The sequence below is a fragment of the Theropithecus gelada genome, chromosome 12, assembly GCF_003255815.1.
Source record: "Theropithecus gelada isolate Dixy chromosome 12, Tgel_1.0, whole genome shotgun sequence".
NCBI classification, from domain to species: Eukaryota; Metazoa; Chordata; class Mammalia; order Primates; family Cercopithecidae; genus Theropithecus; species Theropithecus gelada.
The window spans coordinates 59508321-59534875 of record NC_037680.1 but is presented as its reverse complement, the minus strand read 5'-3'; the positions used below and the strand labels follow the sequence as shown (position 1 = coordinate 59534875).

General features: G+C 39.4%; 1 protein-coding gene across 1 annotated transcript in view; it reads right to left on the bottom strand.

Moving 5' to 3' along the window:
• Positions 1-5395, bottom strand: part of NUP35 (nucleoporin 35) — a 44096-nt gene extending 38701 nt beyond the window's left edge. The window contains exons 1-2 of the mRNA XM_025405515.1: positions 5263-5395; positions 2744-2852 (exon numbers count right to left, since the gene is read on the bottom strand). The gene's annotated coding sequence lies outside the window, so the exon portion shown is untranslated. The remainder of the gene's footprint in view (positions 1-2743; positions 2853-5262) is intronic.
• Between the last annotated feature and the right edge of the window lie 21160 nt (positions 5396-26555).

Here is a 26555-nt window from a genome sequence, read left to right as displayed (position 1 = left end):
TTTGCCATATAAGGTAACATTCACAGGTTCTAAAGCTTAGTGTATGGATATCTTTGGGGACTAGATAGCCCACAACACGGAGCAATCCACTTTTTAGAATTAAGCTACCAAGAAAGGTTCATCAATGAAGAAATTTCTACACACATTGAGGCTAGATGTGGTGGCTCACACCTGCAATCCCAGCACTTTGGGAGGCTGAGGGGTGGATCGCTTGAGCCCAGGAGTTTGAGACATAGTAAGAACCCACTTCGCTACAAAATAAAAAATAAATTTTTAAAAAAGAAATTTCTATAAAAATTATGATCTAGCCAAGCAAAAGAACACTATACACCAGCTAAAATAAATTAGATGGATTTGATATGAGTGTAAATATTAACCTAGAAAGATCTCTGTGATAGATACAATGAAAAAAAGTAATTTGAAAACATATATATGCATACATATGTGGCACCATTTTATTTTTATTTAATAACAGGTTTATTTAGGAACAGATACAGAGAAAGAGAGAGAGAGAGAGAAAAGAGTGATGCTTCTTTGAATAAAGGAAGATGTTGAAAAAGATTTGCACTGGCCAGGCTCTGTGGCTCACACCTGTAATCCTAGCACTTTGGGAGGCCAAGACGGGCAGATCACAAGATCAGGAGTTCAAGACCAGCCTGGCCAACATGGTGAAACCCCATCTCCACTAAAAATACAAAAATTAGCCAGGCATGGTGATGCGTGCCTGTAATCCCAGCTGCTTGGGAGGCTGAAGCAGGAGAATCGCTTGAACCCAGGAGGTGGAGGTTGCAGTGAGCCAAGACCGTGCCACTGTACTCCAGCATGGTGACAGAGCGAGACTCTGTCTCAGAAAAAGAAAAAGATTTGCACCAAACTATTAACAGTAGAAATAAAGTAGTAAAAGGTTTGTAAATTGGAGGAATGGCCTTTAACTTATTTTATACAATTTTTGTGGTTGATTACAGGTGTTACTGCTATTTTGTTTATTTGTTTGTTTGTTTATTTATTTATTTATTTATTGAGATGTAGTCTTGCTCTGTCACCAGGCTGTAGTGCAGTGTTGCAATCTCAGCTCACTGCAACCTCCACCTCCTGGGTTCAAGCGATTCCCCTGCCTCAGCCTCCAGAGTAGCTGGGACTACAGGCACCTGCCACCACACCCGACTAATTTTTTTTTTTTTTTTTAATTTTGGTAGAGACAGGGTTTCACCATGTTGGCCAGGATGGTCTCGATCTCCTGACCTCATGATCCACTCGCCTCGCCCTCCCAAAGAGCTGGGATTACAGGCATGAGCCACTGTACCCCGCCCTATTTTCTTTATTTTTTTAATTAAAAACTTTTTTCCATTAATAAATTTATTTTCCTTTCTTTACCTGCATTTCAATATTTTACCCTTTCGATGGGCTCTTTTCCTTACCAAGCTATAAAGAAGCCCAGTATTGAAACCCTCCCTAGGCCTTGCTCTTCCACCTACCTACCATGTGCTAATTTCTCTCTCATTTCATTTTTTCATGATCTCAAAAGAAATGTCTATAGATTTTAGTAAATTATCTGTTTCCCTATCTTTACTATTTTGATTTTTAATTAATTACAGATTGGCTCCTGTGTAATGCTCTTCTGAAATAAAACTACTGACCCCAACTATTTTTTTTTTCCTAATTGGCAAATTAGACCTGCCTCCTTGACATCTGCAGTATCCAACAGCTTTGACAATCTCTTCCTAAGTACAAGTGTTTTCTTTATTTTTGGTGATGCTACACTTCCTATTTCTCATAACTTTACTCCTTTTCTGGTTTTTCAATAATTGATCCCATTTTTTTCTAACCTGGGAATATTATTGTTGTTCAAGCCTTTGCTCTCTCCTTTCTTTTTCAACTCTTAGTGGTCTTCCTTGGAATCCTTATCATTGTCACCCTGTTCAAATAATTGTTAATAATCTATGCCCAACATCTCTAAAGTCAAATGCCACTTTTCCAGATGCTTGCTGGACAACCTACCCATACATCAAACCTCAAAAGCAAGCTCATCTTTTGTCCCTTTTTCTGTTCATCTCTTAGAAACTCAAAATTAAATTTATAGTGTGTTAGCGGAATTTAGAGTCAGACGGACCTCAATTCAGAGCCCAACTCTCTCACTAAAACCCATATACTTGGATTTGTATTTGATTTCTAGATTTTATTGTTTGTAAAATAGAAACAATACCTGCTTTGAAAGGTGGTTATTCTTAGTACAGTGTCTGCTCCACTTCGGTTTTTATGACATTCACCTTCTCTACCATCAAACATTCAGATATTCTTTCTGCCTCTTCAATTCCTATACAATTGCAGTCAACTCTTCACATCTCCCTGCCTTCAGTTTCTCCCACCTAACACACCAGTAGCCAAAACTTTCTTTTTGTTGTTGTTGTTTTTTGAGACGGACTCTCATTCTGCCATCCAGGCTGGAGTGCAGTGAAGCGATCTCAGGTTACTGCAACATCTGCCTCCTGTGTTCAAGCAATTCTCCTGCCTCAGGCTCCTGAGTAGCTGAGATTACAGGCGCACACCACCATGCCAGGCTAATTTTTGCATTTTTAATAGAGATAGGGTTTTGCCATGTTGGCCAGGCTGGTCTCAAACTCCTGACCTCAAGTGATCCTCCAGCTTTGGCCTCCCAAAGTGTTGGAATTACAGGCATGAGCCACTGCGCCTGGCCCAAAGTTTTTTCTTCATACACATTACCCAGCTGTCTGAAAACACTCACTGAGTTCCTATTTTCTACAGAAGCCTCCTTTTCTTCAGCCTCCACAAGGCTCAGGTGTGCAGCACATGTCATCTAGTAACATCCTTTATTATACCATATACATTGTCACCTGGACAGCAAAGGAGGAAAAAATCAAAATATCTCATGGTGGGAGGGTAGAAGCATCTCTTTGAGAGACTTCCATAGGAACCCCTAAAGGCAATACACATTGTTACCCTACTTTCACCTTGGGATAACTGAGAACCTTGGTTTCAAAAGTAAAATCCCAGGGTGTGGTGGCATGTACCTTGTAGTCCCAGCTACTCAGGAGGCTGAGGCGGGAGGATCACTTGAGCCCAGGAGTTCCATGCTGCAGTGAGCCATGATCCTGCTACTGAACTCCAGCCTAGGCCACAGAGCAGGACCCTGTTCCCTGGCCCCCCCAAAAAAGAAAATTTCCTTCACCTCCTCATCCTAAAATTTGCTCCAATCAATTATCTCGTTATTCCCTGTTGGAAACCCTCATTCTCTTGTGAACAGCTCCTCACATTGTATTTCTTGCTCACATCAACCTTCAGACTAGCATCCCTTAGCTTTCCACCCCAATTTGCAAAGTCTTGTGTTTCTTTCAAGTAGCAGCTCGAGTCTCTTTCTGTCATGAAACCTGCCCTAGCCATGCCAACTCTGAATCATCTTCTCTCTTCACCTCACTTTGCTGTAAGATACTTGTAAGTTTTCTTTTCAGCCCCACTAGATGGATTTTCTTGAGGCCAGGGAACATAACTTTTCCTATTTTGTATTTCCATTACTTTTCAATTAAATGTATCTTGAAAAATGAATGGTTACAGTATGTAGCTATTTAGGCATAAACAGAGCAAGAGATGGTGACCCCTACCCCAACCGGGAATGTCAAGCGGTTGTTAAACTGTCTCTCTGAAATAATTGGTTGCAGCCAGTGCCAGGAAAAGGCAGTTTCCCAACAGATAGAAACACCTAAAACTGGTGATCAGCAGCTTCCGGATAAGATCTAAGGAGATGGGAGAGTGGGCTCAGGCATGCATATTAAGAGGCAAAATCGAGGAGTTTAACTGGTACATGACCTCGTAAGGACATTCAGCTGGTAAGGGAAGAACACCTCTGGTGAGCATGCGTACAACTCCAGTAAACACACTGCGCACGCTCACCTCCAAAGTGCTAACAGGCCTCCCTCTCCAAGGAAAGAATCAAGGGAAAAGGGACGCAAGATGCCGGAAGTATGCCAACATGTAAAACCCTACGTCCAAGGTCAAATGGGGCACTTGTCCTCTAAGATGGCCACTTGGCCCTCTTCCAAGTGTACTTTACTTTCTTTTCATTCCTCCTCTAAAGTTTTTCAATAAACCTTCACTCCCACTCTAAAATTTGCCTTGATCTCTTCTCCTGCCTTACACCCCTTAGTCGGATTCTTTCCTGAGGACACAAGAATTGTTGTTGCAGACCCGTATTAGTCAGATTCTTTCCTGAGGACACAAGAATTGTTGTTGCAGACCCGTATGGATTTGCCGCTGATAACATATTCTGATGCTGTGTAACTCGGATTCCCACCACCGATAACAAACTGATTAAACATTAATTACAAGCTGTAAATAAACATTAAACAAAGGATAATTATCTGACATAACTTATTTAATGCAATTTTGCATGTTTGCCAATTTTAAAAATCATAACTGCACATTAATTATATTAGTGCTTATTATAAAATAAAGACCTATTTATAGTTCTAATTACTCTTTTTTGTGTAAAATGAGATCTTCAAAATGTGGATTACCTTGAATGAGAAACATTTGTACATTTTTTATTGTTAAACTGAAATTTTAGAAATATTGCAGGTTCACTATATTCCTCTGTACATGAATATTATCTTGATTACAATACTTGTTTCTCTACCTTCTATTCTGAACATATTATATAAACTGTCAAATGGAACCTGTTTCCTATTTCTGTTCTGAATTCCTCCCTCCCAGGACATCAGATTTCATCAAAGTGCTATTTTTGTAGACCATTGATTATCAAACTTAGGTGGGGAGCCCTTTCTTCAACAAAGGATGGTGCAGATGCTTAATAAATACAACTGCCCAGTTGCGAGGGGAGGAACAGATAGAGTACAAGGGTTCTTGCCCCCTAAACTGCCAACTATCACAACTCCAAGTGACTCTTGAAACACTTGGTTTGGAGTACCTAGGGCTACAGAGAGCTCAACCTGAAAATTTGCTCTGGGCTGTATTTCAACTTTCTTCTAAACTCAAATTTTGAAAAAGTCAGAAATATGTAAAATCTCACATTAAAAATTTTTTCAATAAGTTTAATATATTCACACCCAAACTGCTTGTGTATCTATCATATACTGAATATTCATCAACCTACTTATAAATGTCTAACTATGCAGTGTTTGTATATAAATATAAAATCAACTTCTTAATCTTAAAAGCCCACTCTCAGTCTATTCTATAAAACAAAAACAAATACGTTTTTTAAATGAAGGGAAGAAAAAAGATTTCCACCTTTAGTAAGACTTCAGAAAAAAGATGGAGTTTGTCATCTTCAGAAAGAGCAAGGGGAGAGAACATCTTATCACTCATACTGTCACCATCTCAGCCTTCAGCACCTGGTGTAGCATGGGCTACCATTCACTTAGTGATGTCATATAAAGCACACAGAGGAACCATGACTTCATGGGTACCAAGGACAAGTGATCTCCAAAGGCCCTTTGTGATGTTTACGATGTAGAGATCTGGCTGGGCATGGTGACTCATGCCTGTGATCCCAGCACTTTGGGAGGCTGAAGCAGGAGGATTGCTTGAGCTCAGGAGTTTAAACTCAATCTGGGCCACACAGTGAGAACTCATCTTCAAACAAATCACCTTTAAAAGAATCAGACATCATCTTTAAAAAATACAAATTTGGCCGGGCACAGTGGCTCATGCCTGTAATCCCAGAAATTTGGGAGGCCGAAGTGGGTGGATCACCTGAGGTTAGGAGTTTGAGACCAGCCCAGACAACATGAAAGCCCGTTTCTACTAAAAAAGTACAAAAACTAGCTGGGTACGGTGGCAGGCGCCTGTAATCCCAGCTACTCGGAGGCTGAGGCAAGAGAATCGCTTGAACCCAGCAGGTGGAGGTTGCAGTGAGCCAAGATCACGCAATTGTACTCCAGTCTGGGCAACAAGAGCGAAACTCTGTCTCAAAAAAAAAAAGTACAAATTCGCTCGTTGTTATTTGCGTTATCTGACCTCTATAAACAATCATGACCAAAGCCACGTCTTTATAAAGTTAAAAATAAAATGTTACATGTGAAAATATATGAAGTTTTTATGATCATTTTATTATAATAAACAACTGGCAGACAGGAAGTAGCTAAACTTCAAAAGAAACATCAGTGTACTTCATTCAACTGTTGTCGTTAAATCAATTAAATGATTCCTTTCACCTGTAGGAAGTGAAAAACTAAAACTTACATAACTTTCAGGTGTAATTTTATTTCCTGCTCTTCTATTTGAACTATCAGGTAGTTTGATCAGATGTTTAAAAGTAGAAATTTATAGCAGGCAAAATTGACAACTTTGAATAAAAAACGCTATAGATTTTAGGAAGAGCTATGTCTGGGATTTGCCTTGAAATAATTTGCTAGGGTAGGGAGGGCAGAAAGAGAGGAGGGATGATGGCTAGGGGTATATATTAAACCAGAAAAGCCATGAGCCTAAATTCTAGAGTGTTCAAAAGTCATTCATTCCATCTCAGCTTATGTGAAAAATGAGAAGGAAAAAAAAAAAAGAAAAACACTGGGCATGGTGGCCCCAGCCTGTAATCTTAGCCACTCAGAAGGCTGAGGCAAAAGGATCACTTCAGGCCAGGAGTTTGAGATCAGCCAGGGCAACTTAGGGGGACCCAAGAAATAAAAATTAAAAATTTTGCCAGGCATGGTGATGCATGGCTGTAGTCCCAGCTACTTGGGAGGCTAAGGTAGGAAGATAGCTTGAGCCCAGGAAGTTTGAGGCTGCAGTGAGCTATGATCACAGCACTGCACTCCATCCTGGGTGATTGAGTGAGACCCTATCTCTACAAAAAACAAAAAAAGGAAAACATGAATCTTTCCTTGCTTGATAATGCCGTTGTTTAGAGAATCAGCATGTTGTTGAGTACAGGTGCAAATCTTGACTTTAAATACTTAATAGTTATGTGACATTAACATCTCTAAGACTCAGTTTTAAAAATCCGAATAGTGTGAATAATTTTACCTACCTCATGTAATACATTGACTTATTTACCCAGTGACACATATATAATATATTCAACAACTGAATTTTAGCCTAATGGCCTTATCTGTCATCAGCATATGACATAGCCTTTGATAAACTAATTTGGCTTCTTCCCCCATTAATCTGCCAAACAAGTCTTTCCAAAGTCACCAAAGACCATCTGATATGTTTTGGATCTGTGTCCCCACCCAAATCTTATACTGAAATGTAATCCACGGTATTGGAGGTGGGGTCTGATGGGAAGTGATTGGATCGTGGGGATGGATTTCTCATGAATGGTTTAGCATTATCCCTCCTGGTACTGTCTTTGAGATAGTGAGTTCTCACGAGATATGGTTGTTTAAAAGTGTGTGGCATGTCCTGCCTCACTCTCTGGTTCCTGCTTTCACCATGTGAAGCACCTGTTCCTGTTCTGCCTTCCACTATGAGTAAAAAGCTTCCTGGGGCCTTCCCAGAAGCAAATACCACTATACTTCCTACACAGCCTGCAGAACTATGAGCCAATTAAACATCTTTTCTTATAAATTACCCAGTCTTCAGTATTTGTTTATAGCAAAGCAAGAACAGACTAATACAACCACCATGAGGCTAAATTCAATACATTTTCCGTTCTAACCTTTTGTAACTTCTCAGCATGAGTTCTTGAACACTCTCTCTGAAGCCTTCAGTTTCTCTGGCAATGTACTCTTGGGTTCCGGCTTACCCCTCTAATCATATGACCGTGTCTTTTCTTGACTCATCCTCCTCTACCTAGCCACTAAAAATTGTTCTCATAGCCAGGTGCAGTGACTCACACCTATAATTCTAACACTTTGGGAGGCTAAGGCAGGAAGATCGCTTGAACCCAGGAGTTTGAGACCAGCCTGGGCAACATAGCAAGACCCTGTCTCTAGAAAAATAGGAATAATAATAATAAAATTGTCCCCCAAGGCTTTATCTTATGATCTGGTCTTGCCCTACACTCTTTCCTTATATGTTGTCATCCATGCACATTGCCTATAATGTCTCTCAATTCATACCGCCAGCCCAGATCATTCTGTGTGGTACAAATTTATGTACCCAATTACCTATTTGACATATCTATTTGACTTGGATATCTCAAAAGTACTTCAAAATCAAATTTAAAAAGCCAAACCCATGGTCTTTTGTGTAAAACTTGAATGTTTATCTCAGGGAATGGCACTACCACCATCAAGACCATGGATGGTCTTGAAAACCTCTTTCCAACACCAATCCAATGCCAAGTCCTGTGAACTCTACCTCCTAAATACCATTTTAATGCATCCATTTTTTTTTTTTCCATTTTTACTGCTTTAGCAAAATCCTGGTTTCATCACTTGAGACCTGGACCCTAGTTTCCTTAATGAACTTGCTTTCCCTCCCTAATCCACTCTCCATAGTGCAGTCAGACTGATCTTTTCAAAGTAATATTCTGCACAAGTTTCTCTCCTGCTTAAAACTTCTCCATTTTGCTGGGTGCAGTGAGTCACACCTCTAATCCTAACACTTTGGGAGGCTCAAATGGGATTGCTACAGGTAGTCCCAGCTGCTTGGGTGGCTAAGGCAGGAGAGCCCGGGAAGTTGAGGCTGCAGTGAGCCTGATCATGCCACTGCACTCCAGCCTGGGCGACAGAGCCAGATCTTATCTCATAACTTCTCAGTGTCTTTCACTGTTTAAAAGGCCAAAATCCTAGAGCTGCCTACAATCCCCTGCTTGATTTAGCCTAACAGTCCAGCCTCATCTGACACCACCTTATTGCTTCTGGTTCACTGCTTCAGCCATTCGGCCCTCTTTCCATCACTCCAATGTGTCATGCTCCTTCCCAACCCTGGGTCTTACGTATTCTCTTCCCTCAGTTCTGGAAGACCTGCAACAACCCACTCTCCCTCACTTAGTCAACGCCTATCTTTTATAACTGATGGTAAATGTCACTCAAAAGTCAGGAAAGCCTTCCCTCATAACTAGATGAGGTTACTGTTTGAGTTACACACTTCTGTACTTTAAAAAATAATCCGTATCTCCCCTCCCAACTAGATTATAAGCTCCATGAAGTCAAGGAATTGGGTTTTTTTCATTAAGCCTTTTTAAAACTTTAAAATTTTTTGAGATATTTATAGATTCACCAGCAGTTGTAAAAACTAATGCAGAGAAATCTCATGTGCGCTTTACCCAGTTTCTCCTAATGCACATCTTGCACAACTAAAGTATAATGTCATAACCAGGATATTGAACAGTGATACATCAAGTTAAAGGACATTATTATTATCATGTGGCCCTTTCATAACCCCACCAACTTCCCTCTCCTGCCACGATTTCCTTAATTCCTGACAATCACTATTCTGTCCTCCATTTCTATAATTTTGTCATGTCAAGAATGTTATAGTAGTGGAAAATTACAGTATGTAACATTTTGGGGATTGACTTTTTTACTCAGCATAATTCTTTGTAGATTCATCTGGCTTGATGTGCATATCATTAGTTTGTTCCTCTTTATTACTGAGTGGTATTTCATGGCATGGATGCATCACACTTTAGACAGCCATTCACCCACTGAAGAACATCTGCGTTGTTTCCAGTTCTGCCTATAACAAATAAAGTGTCTATAAACATTCATGTAAAAGTTTTTGTATTAATATACATAATCATTTCTCTGGGGAAAATGCCCAGGTGTATAGTTGCTGGGTCACACAGTAGTTGTGTATTTAGCTTTTTCAAAAACTGCCAAAATCTTTTCCAGAGTAGCTGTACCCTTTTACATTTCCACCAATAACATATAAGTGATTCTATTTCTCTATTTCCTTGCCAACATTTGGTGGGTCATTATCTCTTAGCCATTCTGGTGGGTATGTAGTGATATCTCATTGTGGTTTTAACTTGCACTTTCCTGGTAGCTATGATGTTGAACATTTTATTATGTGCTTATTTGTCATCTGTGTATCCTCTTCAGTAAAGTGTCTCTTGATACATTTTGTCCATTTCCTAATTGGGTTGATTTTTTTTCTGACTGTTGAACTTTGAGAAATGTTTAAATATATTCTAGATGCTAATCTTTTGTCAAATACATGGTTCGCAAATATATTCTTCCATTTTTCATCTTCTTAACAAGGTCTTTCAAATAGCAAAGTTTTTAATTTTGATGAGATCCAATTTATAAATTTTTGCTTTTGTGGATCACAAGTTTGGTGTCAAGTCTAAGGACATTTTGACTAGCCCTGGAGCCCAGTGATTTTCTTTGATTTTCTCCTAAAAATTTTTTAGTTTTCCATTTAAGTCTATGCTCCATTTTTGAGTTAATTTTTGTTGAAGGTATGAGATTACATAGAATTTCTTTCTTTTTTCTTTTTTTTGCCTATGGAAATACAGATGTCCAATTGCTCCAGCATCATTTGTTAAAAAGGCTATCTTTCCTTCATCAAATTGCTTTCGCACCTTAGTCAAAGATCACTTGAACATATTTATGTGGGTCTACTTCTGGATTTTTTTGTTCTGTTCCATTGATCTAAGTGTTTATCTCTCTGCCAATACTACACAGTCTTGATTACTGTAGCTATATAACCAGTCTTGAAATCGGATTACTTTATTCTCCTTTTTCAAAATTGTTGCAGCTATTTTTGTTTCTTGCCTTTCTGTATACATTTCAGAATAATCTTGTCTATATCTGTAAAAAGTCTTGCTGAGGTTTTCATAGGAATTTGATTAAACCTGTGTATCAATTTGGGATCAACTGATATCTTTACTATGCTTAATTTTTCAATACATTAACAATTTTCTACATTTATTTAGATCTCTTTTTATTTCTTCATTAGCATGCTATAGCTTTTGGCATATAAGTCCTGTACATGTTATATTAAATTTACACCTAAATATTTCTTCACTTTAAAAATTTTTTTTTGAGATGGAGTCTCACTCTGGCTGGAGTACAATGGCACAATCTTGGCTCACTGCAACCTCCGCTTCCCAGGTTCAAGCGATTCTCCTGCCTCAGCCATCCAAGTAGCTGGGATTACAGGCACCCACCACCATTCCTGGTTAATTTTTGTATTTTTAGTAGAAATGGGGTTTCACCATGTTGTCCAGGCTGGTCTCGAACTCCTGATCTCAGGTAATCTGCCTGCCTTGGCCTCCAAAAGTGCTGAGATTGCAGGCCTGAGCCACTGCGCTCGGCCTCTTCACTTTTTTTTTTTTTTGAGTGAACGTAAATCGTATTGTATTTTTAATCTTAGTGATCGTGTTTGTTGCTAGCATGTGGAAGTACAATTGTATTCAGTTTTTTTGTAAATTCTTTTGAATTTTTTATGTAAACAACCATGCAGTCTGCAAAAGGAACTCTTTTATTTCTTCCTATCTGATCTGTTGCCTTTTATTTCCTGGTTTTGATTTATTACACTGGCTAGGAGTTGCAGCAATATGTTGAAGAAGAGCAGTGAGAACACACATCTTTGCTTTGTTCCTGATCTTAGGAGAAAAGCATTTAGTCTTTCACCATTAAATATAATATTATATATAAGGTTTATTTTATTTTATTTTTTACTTTTATTTGTTTATTTTTTGAGACAGAGAATCACTCTGTTGCCCATGCTGGAGTGCAGTGGCGCAGTCTCGGCTCACTGCAACCTCCATGTCCTGGATTCAAGCGATTCTCCTGCCTCAGCCTCCCAAGTAGCTGGTATTACAGGCACCCACCACCACGCCTGGCTAATTTTTTGTATTTTTAGTAGAGACGGGGTTTCACCATTGTTGGCCAGGCTGTTCTCAAACTCCTGACCTCATGATCCACCTGCCTTGGCCTCCCAAATTGCTGGGATTACAGGCATGAGCCACCGTGCCCGGCTATTTTATTTTATTTTTTGAGACAGAATCCTGCTCTGTTACCCAGGTTGGAGTACAGTGGTGTGATCTTGGCTCACTGAAACCTCCAACTTCCAGGTTCAAGAGATTCTCCTGCCTCAGCCTCCCGAGTAGCTGGGACTACATGTGCATGCCACCTTGCCTGGCTAATTTTTGTATTTTCGGTAGAGACGTGGTTTCACCATTTTGGCCAGGCTGGTCTCAAACTCCTGACCTTAGGTGATCCACCTGTCTCTACCTCCCAAAGTGCTGGGATTGTAGGCGTGAGCCACCATCCCCAGCTATAGAGGTTTCTTGTAAATGCTTTTTATCAAGTTGAGATAGTTTCCTCTCCAATTTTTTTGAGAGTGATGAATTGGTGTTGAAGCTTGTCAAATGTTTTTTTGGTATTAATTTACATGATTATGTGATTTTTCTTATTTTCCCTGTTAATATGATTGATTATACTGATTGATTTTCAATAGTTGAGACAACCTTGCGTCTCTGACATAATCCACTTGGTCATGGTACGTCATTCTTTTTACAAATAGCTGAGTATTTTAAAAAGCTGTCTCCTACAGGAAGGAAGAGCTGAATTCTTTTTTCTAATATTCTGTTAAGGACTTCTGCATCTATATTCAAGAGTGATATTGGCTGTATTCTTTCTTTGCCTGTTTTGGGTATCAGGCTAACTTCATAAAACAAAATGGAAATTGTTTCCTCCTCTTCTGTTTTCTGTAAGGGATTGAGTAGATTGGGTGTTGTGCTAGGTTCTACACTACATATACATAACTGGTCACACTATACTACTGTTATTTTAACTATTTCAAATAAAATATGGAAACTTTTATGCCTCTTTATCCTTCCCCATTTGCAATATAATTGTTTTAGATATTTCCTCTACATACAGGTAAAAACACATCAGACTGTTATCATTATGGTTTAAACCTCAAACTTAATGCAGTAACTCAAGATGACATGGAAAGCTTATTTTATTTAGTCATATTTTGTTTGCCAAGTTATTCTTGTTCCAAGATTTTTTTTCCTTTATCATTTTGTCTCTGTTTAGAGAACTTCTTTTAAGCTATTATTTTAGAATAGGTGTGCCAGCCACAGCTTTTCTTCATTTTCCTCATATAATGATGTCCTGAGGACAGGCACAGTAGCTCATAACTGTAATCCCACCACTTTGGGAGGCTGAGGCGGGCTGATCACTTGAGTCCAGGAGTTCGAGACTGGACTGGGTAACATGGTGAAACCCTGTCTCAACAACAACAACAAAATACAAAAAATTAGCTGGATGTGGTGGCACATACCTGTTGTCCCAGATACTAGGAGGCTGAGGCAGGAGGATTGCTTGAACCTGGGAGGCAGAGGTTGCAGCAAACTGAGATCATGCCACTGCACTCCAGCCTGGGCAACAGAAATCCTATCCGGAAAAAAAAAAAAAAAGCAAGAATGTCTTGATCGATTTCCCCTTAATTCCTGAAGAATATTTTGGCTGGTTGTAGGATAAACATTTGAAAAATATGATGCCACTTCCCTTTGGCCTCCATGTCTTCTGATGAGAAATCCACTGTCATTCAAATTGTTTTATACAGACAGGGCCAGGCGCAGTGCTCATGCCTGTAATCCCAGCACTTTGGGAGGCTGAGGAGGGTGGATCACCTGAGGTCAGGAGTTCGAAACTAGCCTGGCCAACATGGTGAAACCCCATCTCGACTGAAAATACAAAATTAGCTAGGCGTAATGGCACATGCCTGTAATCCCAGCTACTCAGGAGGCTGAGGCAGGGGAATCACTTGAACCCAGGAGGCAGAGGTTGCAGTGAGCCGAGATCACGCCATTGCACTCCAGCCTGGGCAACAAAAGCAAAACTCCGTCTCAAAAAAAAATTGTTTTATATAGACAGAATAGATAAGGTGTCATTTTCTTTGCTCCCTTCATGAATTTTTTTTGTCTTTCAGATGTTCGAGTGTCCTGATGTGCATTCGTTTTGGATGGGTGGTTATCCAACTGGGGTCTGTTCTGCTTCTTTAATCTATCAATTTATTTCTCTGGCCAAATTTGTGGAATTTTCAACCATTATTTCTTCAAGCACTTATTCATCCCTGACCTTTCACCCTGCTTTCCAGGACTCCACTGACAGGAGTATTCAACCTTTGGTTATAGTCCTACAAGTCTCTAAGCCTCTGTTCATTTTTTCAGTCTACTTCACTCTGTTCAGGTTGGATTGTTTCTATTGTTCTATCTTCCAGTTCATTGGGACTTTTTTCTGTCACCTCCATTCTGCTGTTAAGTCCATCTTTGGAGATTTTTATTTTGGTTACTTTATTTTTCAAGTCTAAAATTTTCATAGAGTTTTTTTCTTATATTTTCTATTTTTTTATGAGGCTTTCCTTTTTTTGTTTCACACATTCATAATTGCTTATTAAAACATTTTTGTAATGACTGCTTTAAAATCTTTGTCATATGCTTAATGGTAACTAAATATTATCATCAAAATCATTAATTAGTTTTTGATAACCTTCAGAACTGAATCTCAAAATGTTGCCCATTACATAGATTTTCCTTATCACAAACAGCCATGCAAATTGTACCCTCTGCCTGCTAACATCACTGAAACATGCTGTAACCCTGTTCCTTATCAATGGCTTCTACTATCACCTGTACTTCTGGCTTAACTCCTAAACCTGTCTCTTATCCAACAGTTTCCCTATAGCTTCTATGTCTCCTATTTTTACATATAGTCTACAATTATATTGAACTGTTTCCAAAAAAATATGTACTTACAAACATGAAAACTCTTTTTAGGCCCAAGATGATCTGTTCTAGGCATTTAACAGTATTTGTATATGCAATACTAAGCATCATTCAATGATATTTAAAAAACACAATATTTATCAAGAGCATTTGTTAAGAACATTAGCTTCATGCCTATGTTGTTTTACATTATATTAGTTTCTATAAATTAAAAGAGAAATAAAAACTCTAACACTAATACAAAGAAATGTTTATTTTTGTTTGAAATAACTGGATATTCATTAACTAATGCATTATACAGTACAATTTAACATTGTATTATTTAAAATAAAGATAATTCAAGACACTAGCTGCGGACTAGTACACCCTGGACTATATAGTCTGGGGAAGGACTCGTACACCCTGTGCTATGGACTAAGGGAGGATTAACATATCATGTGCTGAGAACACACATTTTAAAAGTAGAGATTAAACTGAAGTTTCTAGAAAGTCTTTAATGACTAAAAGGTTTGTTCTGACCAATTCATCTGAGAAAGTAATAAAATTACTATGGCAGTTTACAGTTTTAAATGGCATATTTTCATGCCATCCAAGTTTAGAGCCGTTAATTAGGGTAGATGATATTAAGTCAACTGGTAAGAAAAGATAACAACTTGACTCCTAATTTGCTCCAAGTTTCTCTGACCAAAGTTTTGCACCAAGTAGGTCAATCATTAATTGGTCCAAGTTGAGAATAACCTCAGTGAGATCAAGAGTCTGCAGTGTCAGCTGGGCGCAGCAGCTCACATCTATAATCCAAGCACTTTGGGAGGCCGAGGCGGGTGGATCACCTGAGGTCAGGAGTTCAAGACCAGCCTGGCCAACATGGTGAAACCCCATCTCTACTAAATATACAAAAAATTACCTGGGTGTGGTGGCGGGTGCCTGTAATCCCAATTACTTGGGAGGCTAAGACAGGAGAATCACTTGAACCTGGGAAGCAGAGGTTGCAGTGAGCTGAGATCGCATCATTGCACTCCAGCCTGGGTGACAAGAGTGAAACTCCATCTCAAAAAAAAGAAAAAAAACAAAAGAGTCTGCAGTATCAAAGAGCCAAATACTTGTAGCATTGGGTGAGCTTGTGGTGGTGGACAAGGTATAGCCGTTCTTATTTGCTGAAAGAGAAAAGACCACAGAATTGAATACCAGTGATTTCCCATTTTCTTAACTCTACTGAAAAGGTAATTTACTTTTTTTTAAGGAAAGCTTTTATGAATACTTCATTTTTCTATAATTAATGAGACTCGTAGTATATATTATTACTTATTGAAAGAGAGTCTTTGTTATTATAAGAATATGGCTTATGTTGTGAGAAAATATCATTCCTGGGCTACCCATGATATAGAAATCTACTTCAACTTTAAAAAAAATAAACTGATTGCCTACAATTAAGCCACATTATCTCATTTAATCTTTAAAACTACTATATGAAATATGTTTAAAAGTTAATTTGCCCAAGTAAGCAGTGAAGTCAAAATTTGAATTGACAATCTGACTTCAGACCTTAGACCCTTATTCCAGAAAATATTGCATTTCCTTTTATAAAAGCTGTATATGAACAAATCTCTTGTGGTAAGACATTAACTGTTTTGATTTACTCCTTACAGTCATAAAGCTGCATTAGCAATAATTATAACTACAGTTGACCCTTGAACAACATGGGATTGAACTGTGTGGGTCCACTTACATGCAGATTTTCTTCCACTTCTGCCACCCTGAGGCAGCAAGTCAGCTCCTCTGCTCCCTCCTTCTCCTCAGCCTACTCTCCAGAAAGATGATGCCCAAGAAGACCTTTATGATGATCCACTTCCACTTAATTAATGGTAAGTATATTTTCTCTTCCTTATGATTTTCTTCATTTGTTTTTGTTTTGTTTTTGCATTTTTGTTTGTTTTGAGGCAGGGTCTCACTCTGTCACCCAGGTTGGAGTGTAGTGGCATGATCATAGCTCACTGTACCCTCAACTTCCTGGGCTGTAGTGATCCGTCCACCTCATCCTCCCAAGTATCTGGAACCACAGGCATTTGCCACTATGCCTGGATAATTTTTTTATTTTTAGTAGAGATGAGGCTTCACCATTTTGCCCAGGTTGGTCTCAAACTCCTGAGCTCAAGTAATCTTCCCACCTCAGGCTCCCAAACTGCTAGGATTACAGGCATGGGCCACCATGCTCAGCCTATGATTTTCTTAATAACATTTTTTCTCTATCTTACTTTATTGTAAGAATATGGAATACATATAACATACAAAATATATGTGTAATTTTTGTGTGTACCTGGTGGTATATACCTATAGTCCCAGCTTCTTGGAAGGCTGAGACAGGAGGACTGCTTGAGCCCTGGAGTTTGAGTCTAGCCTGGGCAATATAGCAAGACCCCATGCCCTGGAAGAAAAAAGTTATACATGGATTTCCTACTGTGGAGGGAAGGGTTGGCTCCTGCAACACCCACCTTGTTCAAGGGACAACTCTATTATTAAGTAAATTCACACATTTAATAGAAGAACTGAATTGTGGAAAGAGGAGAATGAGACTTTAGAGAATGGAAGCAATTAAACAGACTTTCTATCCTACCAGAATGATATTGAAGTAGAATAATACTCAAGTGGAAAGAGTGAAGGCAAGTTGCATTATTGGTGTTCTTTACTTTTAACTTTGAAGGATTTATCACTGTGTAGATAACAAGCATCAACAAAATCAGATTTATATGCAGTATTCTTATATTAAACACCATTTGTATTGATAGTTAGATTCTCAATAAATATTTCTACAGTATTAATTGCTATAGCAAGATGGTGAAATAGAACTCTCCAGCAATCATCCCTGCTACAGAAACACCAAATTGAACAACTATCTACACAAGAAAGCACTTTATAAAAAACAAAAAACAGGTGTTCTATCAAAGTACCTAGTTTTAACATCATATCAGGGAAAGAGGCACTGGAAAGGGTACGAAAGACTTGAATTGAGGATACCACTTCTCCCCCATCCCTTGGCAGTGACTGTGTCACCTCTAGAGAGAATCTGTGTGCTTGGGAAAGAGAGAGCACAATGACTGTGGAACTTTGCATTGGAACTCAGTGCTCCTCTGTTACAGCAGAAAGCAACATAAGGCAGGATTCAGTTAGTGCCCACCAAGAGACACTTCCCGTCTGGCTAGGGCTGGTCTAGCCAGACAGGAAGTGTCCAACCCAGCGGTCAGAATCTGAGTTTCAGCTAGCCCCACCAACATGGGCTAAAGTGCTATGGGGTCCTAAATAAACTTGAAAGACAGTCTAGGGCATAAGGACTATGATTCCAGGGCAAGTCCAGGTGCTGTGCTGGGCTTGGAGCCAGTAGACTTAGGGTGGTGCTACCTAGTGAGACACCAGCTGGGGCTGTCAAGAGAGTACTTGCATCACCCATCCTTTAACCCTAAGCAGTGCAGATCATAGCTTCAAGAGTTTCCTTCCTTCAGGACCTAGCTCCTAGACATTTCTAGACACACTCTGGGTCAGAAGGGAACCAACTTTCTTGAAAGGAAGAGCCCAGTCCTGGAAGGATTTATCACCTGCTGACTAACAAGCCCTTGGGCCTTGAATAAACATCAGTGGTACCCAGCCAGTAATCACTACGGGACTTGGGTGAAATCCAGGGCCATGCTGGCTTCAAGAATGACACAGCACATTCCCAGCTGTGGTGGCCATGGAGACAGACTCCTTCTGCTTAAGGAAAGAAGAAGAAAGCATAAAGGGGACTGTGTCTTGCAGCTTGGGTACCAGCATGGCCACAGTTGGGTAGAGTGCAAAGTGAACTCCTAAGGTTCCTGATTCCAGGCCTTGGCTCCTGGATAGCATTTCTGGGCCCACCCTGGGCCACAGGAGAGCACACTGCCCTAAAGGGAGAGACTCAGGCCTGGCAGCATTCACCACAAGCTGACTGAAGAGCCCCTGGGCTTTGAGTGAACATTGGCAGTAGCCAGGCGGTACTCACTGTGGGCCTGGAGCAGTGGTGGCCATGAGGAGTGACTACTTCTGCACGAGCAAAGGAGAGGTAATAGTAGGAAGGTGATGATATGGTTTGGCTTTGTGTCGCCACCCAAATCTCATCTTGAATTGTAATGCCATAATCCCCATGAGTCGCATGAAGGACCCAGTGGGAGGTAATTGAATCATAGGGGCAGTTTTCCCCCATACTGTTCTCATAATAGTGAGTGAGTTCTAGTGAGATCTGATGGTTTTATAAGGGGCTTCCCCCTCCGCTTGGCATTCATTCACTTCTCTCCTACTGCCATGTGAAGAGGTGCTTTCCACTATGATTTTAAGTTTTCTGAGGCTTTGCCAGCCATGCAGAACTGTGAGTCAATTAAACCTCTTTTCTTTAAAAAATTACCCAGTCTTGGGCAGTTCTTTATGGCAGCATGAGAACAGACTAATACAGAAGAACTGTGTCCCGTGGGTTGGCTGCCAGCTCAGCCACAGTAGAAACACCCTTAAAGACACTCATAGACTGAAAGTAGAAGAATGGAAAGATATTCCATGCAAATCAAAACCAAAAAAGAGCACGAGTACTGGCTATATTTATATCCGACAAAATAGATTCCAAGACAAAATATATAAAAAGAGACAAAGTTACCATGTAATGATAAAGGAGTCAATTCAACAAGAGGATATTACAATCGTAAGTGTATATGTACCCAACACTGGAGCACCCAGATATATGAAACAATTATTACTAGAGGTAAAGAGGGAGATAAATCCCAATACAATAATAGCTGGAGACTTCAACACCTCGCTTTCAGCTTTGGGCAGATAATCCAGACAGAAAATCACAAAGAAACATTGGATTTAATCTGCACTGTAGACCAAATGGACCTAATAGGTATTTACAGGACATTTTAGACAACAGCTGTAGAATCACATTCTTGTCCTCAGTACTTGGATCATTCTCAAGGATAAACCATATGTTAGGCCACAAAACAAGTTTTAAAAAATTCAGAAAAACATTGAAATCACATCAAGTATTTTTTGTGACTAGGAATGGTATAAAACTGGAAATCAACGGCAAGAGGAACTTTGGAAACTACATGAACACCTGGAAGTTAAATAATATGCTCCTGAATGACCAGTGAGCCAATGAATAAATTAAGAAGATAATTTAAAATTTTCTAGAAATAAAAGAAAATGGAAACACAACTTACTAAAACCTGTGGGATACAGTGAAAGCAGTACTAAGAGGAAAGTTTATAGCAATCAGCACCTACAACAAAAAAATAGAAAAACTTCAAATAAAAAACCTAACCATGCATCTGTAAAAACTAGAAGAGCAAGAGCAAACCAAACAAAAAATTAGTAGAAGAAAATAAATACTAAATATTCGAGCAGAAATAAATGAAATGGAAATGGAAAAAATACAAAAGATCAATAAAATAAAAAGTTGCTCTTTGAAAAGATAAACAAAATTGACAGACTTTTAGTCAGACTAACATTCTGGGTCAGAGTTCCCTTCTGACGTAGAGTGTTTCTAGAATAAGAGAGAGAAGACTAAATAAACAAAATCACAGATGGAGGAGACATTACAACTGATACCCCAGATATTCAAAGGATCATTAGAGACTACTACGAGCAACTGTATGCCAATAATTGCAAAACCTAGAAAAAATGAAAAACATCATAGAAACATACAACCTACTGAGACTAAACCATAAAAAAATCCAAAACCTGAATAGACCAATAACAAGGAATGAGATCAAAGCCATAATAAAAAGTCTGCCAGCAAAGAAAAGTCCAGGACCCAGTGGCTTTTCTCCTGAATTTTATAAAACATTTAAAGCAGGACTAAAATCAATCCTACTCACACTATTTTGAAAAATAGAGGAGGAAGCAATATTCCCAAATGTATTCTATGAGGTTAGTATTACCCTGATACCAAAATCACACAAAGACTCACTAGAAAAAAGCTGGAAGCATTCCCTTTGAAAATCAGCACAAGACAAGGATGCCTTCTCACCACTCCTATTAAACGCAGTATTGGAAGTTCTGGCCAGGAAAACTAGGCAAGAGAAAGAAATAAAGGATATTCAGATAGGAAGAGAGGTAGACAAATTGTCTCTGTTTGCAGATGACATGAGCGTATAGTTAGAAAACCCCATCGTCTCAGCCCAAAACCTCCTTAAGCTGATAAGCAACTTCAGCAAAGGCTCAGGATACAAAATCAATGTGCAAAAATCACAAGCATTCCTATACACCAATAATAGACAAACAGAGAGCCAACTCATGAGTGAACTCCCATTCCCAATTGCTACAAAGAAAATAAAAGAAAAGAAAATGGAAATACCTAGGAATACAACTTACAAGGCATGTGAAGGACCTCTTTAAGGAGAACTACAAACCACTGCTCAAGGAAATAAGAGAGGACACAAACAAATGGAAAAACATTCCATGCTCATGGATAAGAAGAATCAATATTGTGAAAATGGCCATACTGCCCAAAGTAATTTGTAGCTTCAATGCTATTCCCAACAAGCTGCCACTGACTTTCTTCACAAAATTAGAAAAAAACTAATTTAAATTTCATATGGAAAAAAAAACTAAGCTCATATAGCCAAGACAATCCTAAGCAAAAAGAACAAAGCTGTAAGCATCATGTTACCTGACTTCAAACTATATACTACAAGGCAACAGTAACCAAAACAGCATGGTACTGGTACCAAAACAGATATATAGACCAATGGAACAGAACAGAGGCCTCAGAAATAACACCACACATCTACAGTCATCTGATCTTAGACAAAGCTGACAAAAACAAGCAACAGGGAAAGGATTCCCTATTTAATAAATGGTGCTGGGAAAACTGGCTAGCCATATGCAGAAAACCGAAACTGGACCCCTTCCTTACACCTTATATAAAAATTAACTCAAGATGGATTAAAGACTTAAGCTTAAGACCTAAAACCATAAAAACCCTAGAAGAAAATATAGGCAATACCATTCAGGGAATAGGCATGGACAAATACTTCATTACTAAAACACCAAAAGCAATTACAACAAAAGCCAAAATTGACAAATGGGATCTAATTAAACTAAAGAGTTTCTGCACAGCAAAAGAAACTATCATGAGAGTGAATAGGCAACCTATAGAATGGGAGAAAATTTTTGCAATCTGTCCATCTCATGAAGGGCTAATATACAGAATCTACAAGGAACTTCAACAAAAATATACAAAAAAAAAACACAACCTCATCAAAAAGTGGGTGAAGGATATGAACAGACACTTCTCAAAAGAAGACATTTATGCAGCCAACAAATATGGAAAAAATAGCTCGTCATCACTGGTCTTTAGAGAAATGCAAATCAAAAGCACAGTGAGATACCATCTCATGCCAGCTAGAATGGTGATCATTAAAAAGTCAGGAAACAACAGATGCTGGAAAGGATGTGGAGAAATAGGAACGCGTTTACACTGTTGGTGGGAGTATAAATTAGTTCAACCATTGTGGAAGACAGTGGGGTGATTCCTCAAGGATCTAGAACCAGAAATACCATTTGACCCAGCAGTTCCATTACTGGGTATATACACAAAGGATTATAAATCATTCTACTATAAAGACACATGCACACATATCGTTATTGCAGCACTATTTACAATAGCAAAGACTTGGAACCAACCCAAATGCCCATCAATGATAGACTGGATAAAGAAAATGGCATATATACACCATGGAATACTATGCAGCCATAAAAAAGAATGAGTTCATGTCCTTTGCAGGCACACGGAAGAAGCTAGAAACCATCATTCTCAGCAAACTAACACAGAAACAGAAAACCAAACAACAAATGTTCTCACTCATAAGTAGGAATTGAACAATGAGAACATATGGACACAGGGAGGGGAATATCACACACTGGGGCCTGTCGAAGGGTGGGAGGTAAGGGGAGGGATAGCATTAGGAGTTATACCTAATGCATGTAGAGCTTAAAACCTAGATGACAGGTTGAAGGGTGCAGCAAACCACCCTGGCACATGTGTACCTATGTAACAAACCCCCAAGTTCTGCACATGTATCCCAGAACTAAAACTATAAAAATAATAAAAAGGACACATTAAAAAAGAAAACTATTGACCCATATCCCTGATGAACATTGATATATACCCAAAAGAAAGGAGATTAGTATATCAAAGAGATATCTGCACTCCAGTGTTTACTGTGACACTATTCACAATAGCCAAGATTTGGAAGCAATCTAAGTGTCCATCAACAGATGAATGGATAAATAACATGTAGTACATATACATAATGGGGTACTATTCAACCATAAAAAAGAATGAGATCTCGTCCTTTGGAAAAACATGGATAGAACTGGAGAACATTATGTTAAGTCAAATAAGGCTGGCACAGAAAGACAAACTTCACATGCTCTCCCTCCTTTGTGGGAGCTAAAAATTAAAACAATAGAATACAGGGAGATAGACAGCAGAATGATGGTTACCAGAAGCTGGAAAGAATAGTGGGGGCATGAAGGGGAGAAGTGTGATGGTTAATGGGTATTAAAATATAACTAGATTGAATAAGATCTAGTATTTGATAGCACAACAGGGTGACTACAGTCAACAATAATTTATTGTACATCTTAAAATAACTATTACTGAAATACTTGTCACACAAAGAAATGATAAATGCTTGAGATAATGGATACCCCATTTACCCTGATGTGATTATTATTATTTTTTATTTTTAAGACAGAGTCTCACTCTGTTGCCCAGGCTGGAGTGCAGTGGTACAATCTTGGCTCACAGCAACCTCTGCCTCCCGGATTCAAGTGATTCTTCTGCCTCAGCTTCCTGAGTCACTGGGAGTACAGACGCCCACAACCACGGCTGGCTAATTTTTGTATTTTGAGTAGAGATGGAGTTTTACCATCTTGGTCAGGCTGGTCTCTAAACCTGACCTCAAGCGATCTGCCCTTGGCCTCCCAAAGTGCTGGGATTACAGGCGTGAGCCACTGCGCCTGACCTCCTGACATGATTATTATGTATTGTATGTTTTATCAAAGTATCTCATGTATTCCATAAATATACATGCCTACTATGTACCCATAAAAATTAAAAAGAAAATAATTGGTTATAAATTATAGGCTGAATCAGTCTGGATCCAATCTGGAGAGATAAATCACACAATAGTTTGATCAGAGAGAGTTTAATATAAGGATTTATTAACTGTAATGGGACAGAAGTAATGAGGGATTGTCTAAAAACAAAGAAGTAAAAAGAATTCTAAATATAGGAATAGCAGCTATAAAAAGCAGCCACTCACTCCCAGGGCTAAGACAAAACATTCAAGGAAGAAAGGGGTAGAGCCTGACCAGTAAATGAAAAATAAATTAAAGATAATAATAAAGGAAGAGGCACTACATGTCGAAATACCAGTCTTGTTATTTAAGATCGTCCCCATCCCTAACACTTGGACAGAGTGAAGTCATGAGTCACTGGATTGCTGAGTTGTTGACCAACAGAACTTACTGAAACTGTGCCTTCTAAGATGCCAAGTGTTGAAAATGGCTGTCTTGTGCATATAGTCTTTTTACCCCTGGCTGCCACATAATGGGCCTTGGGCCTGGAATACTTCCTAATGGAGAGAGAGTCTTCCTAGCCTGTGCTGGGTTTATCGCCTTGCATGAGATTACATTTCCCTATTTTAGATACAATATGTACTCCTTTGTTCTGCTTAAGCACGTTTATCACTGGCCCTCAGGCATGTCCCCAGATTTCTATATTTCACATCCCATTGGGGAGACGGTCAGGGTCTTTCTACTGCAGCAGAAAGTGAGGTGTATGCAGCTACACAACCCGTGTTGACTTAGAATGAATCCACTCTTCCTTTCCTCTTGCTGTAAATAAACACTGTACCACTTGAGCCTGGTGTAGCTATGGTCTGTTCTCCGTGGCCTCAAATCATGCATTGTTCTCTTCCCTGGGTAATGCTTACATGCCTTTTAACTTTGACCACACAGCTTGGCCACTCAGTGAACGGTGTAACACCAGGCAAAGCTGTTGACAGAGGGTGTTTCAACAGAGGTGCTCTGCTACAAAACTACCTCAGGGTGTTATCTGGAAAAGCTGCTAGCCAGGGTGGCAGTGGAGGGAGGGGGTGGTGCTGCAGATGCCAAGTGCTAGAGAAGCCACCTGCACAATAGGACCAAATGGTGAAGTTGTGAGTACTGTATGATCCTGACACTGGGAAAATCGTCTGTACTGAAAACTTGACAAGCAAGCACAACAGAACCAGGTAGAAAAGCCCCTCCCCTTCAACACAGAATCTTCTACTGACAAAGTGTGACATCATTCCAGCTGTCAAAGGAAAAATGTTTCAAGGGCAAATCGCCACTTTTGCAGAGTGGCCAATAAAGAGTGGACTTGGAGTTGACAGACAATAAATTGATCATTAGCACATAAATAGTTGTTCTTTTATATCTAGAGTGAAGACAAAATCCTATTATACTGGATACTCTTGCTGGTTATTTAATCAGCTTTTTAACTTTTAAATAATTTGATAGACTTTACCGTAGAAAAAGGGCACAGATATTTGCTGCTGTTTGGGGTTCTGTGTGGATCCTGTTTTAGACCTATCATTCCAAACTGCCATCTTCATGCACTGTCAGAACATGGCTACACACCGCACTGTGGGTCATCTGCCTGAGCTTCAACTGTCATCTTCAATAGGTAGCTTATTGTTGTAACAACATGCATCCTTTTTTTCCCTTCCTTCCTCCCTTCCTCCTAAAAAGCGATTTTTGAATTCCTGATATGATACACATGCATTTTTATATGCTTGCTGTAGATAAACAACATAGTTAGGGAAGGGGACAATTTTAAGTAAAGTGGTCAGGGAAGGCTTTACTAAGTAGGTAACATTCAAACAGAGATCTGGTATCTCTAGGGGAAAAGTGCTCCAGGTAGAGGGAACAGCAGGGGTGAAGGGAGACCTTGGTTATGTGTTTTCAAGGAACAGCAAAGAGGCCAAGGGGTTTGAAGCAGAGAGAGGAAGAAAGCAGTCAGCAATGAAGTCAAAGATATAACAGCCTGTTTGCATGAGCGTGGGAGGCACGTGCTTCACTATGTACAAATAATCTCAATGCAGTAATGGTTAGAATGTAGGGTAATTTAATCTGACAGTAATTCAGCATCTTCTCTTAACTTAAATAAGGTGTTCTATTGAATTTTCATTGCTAATTTGTCCACAGTGATGGCAATTATAAACTCTTACTTTAGCTTTTCTTTTTTGTTTTTTGAGACAGAGTCTCGCTCTGTCACCCAGGCTGGAGTGCAGTGGCGCAATCTCAGTTCACTGCAACCTCTGCCTCCCAGGTTCAAGCGATTCTCCTGCCTCAGCCTCCCAAGTAGCTGGGACTACAGGCATGTGCCACCACGCCCAGCTATTTTTTTTTTTGTTTTTTTTTTTTGTATTTTTAGTAGAGACAGGGTTTCACCATATTGGCCAGGCTGCTCTTGAACTCCTGACCTCGTGATCCGCCTGCCTTGGCCTCCCAAAATGCTGAGATTACAGGTGTGACCACCGCACCCAGCCGGCTTTTCATTTCTTGAAGAAACTGGAACAACAAATCTTCATAGATCTAAACTAACTTACATTTTAAAATATAAAACTGTGTGTCTTGCCAACAGAATTTTTTTTTTTTTTTTTTTTTTTTGAGACAGAGTCTCACTCTGTCACCTAGAAGTGCAGTGGTGCTATCTCGGCTCACTGCAACCTCCGCCTCCCAGGGTCAAGCGATTCTCCTACCTCAGCCTCTGAGAAGCTGGGATTACAGGCATCCACCACCACGCCCGGGTAATTTTTGTATTTTTAGTAATGGGGTTTTGCCATGTTGGCCAGGCTGGTGTTGAACTCCTGGCCTCAAGTGATCTACCTCCTTG